This window comes from Penaeus monodon, chromosome 15 (assembly GCF_015228065.2).
Source record: "Penaeus monodon isolate SGIC_2016 chromosome 15, NSTDA_Pmon_1, whole genome shotgun sequence".
NCBI lineage: Eukaryota > Metazoa > Arthropoda > Malacostraca > Decapoda > Penaeidae > Penaeus > Penaeus monodon.
The window spans coordinates 9,326,733-9,327,159 of NC_051400.1; positions in this window are offsets into that span (position 1 = coordinate 9,326,733).

The window sequence follows — 427 nt, forward strand, 5'->3', positions numbered from 1 at the left end:
GCATGTGCATGTCCTAACATTGCTGTAAATATATCTCTGCAGCATCTTTGCGCAGGTGCAAGTGTCACCTTTGACCCCCCCCCCCCGCGCCATCTCTCCTCACACTCTCGGGTGTTTCCTGCAGAAGGAAGCTTACGTGGAAGCTCATCTCACTTGCCTCTCGAGCGGACTTCGAAACTTGATCCAAAGCTATGATCTATCTCTTTAATTCGCGTCGATGCCCGCATGCCCTCCCCTCCTGCTCGGGTTACGCTCTACATAAAAGATGCTCGCACCTGCGCCTCGCCGTTCGTTGCAAGGCCTGCATCATTTACGGAGTTTTGCCGACCACACCTGGTTGGTTCAAAGGGCCTTGCGCTGTGCTATGCCTTACGAGGTGGCTCTGCCGAGTTAGACTGTGATTGCTGTGGTAACCTCTCGCCCTTTC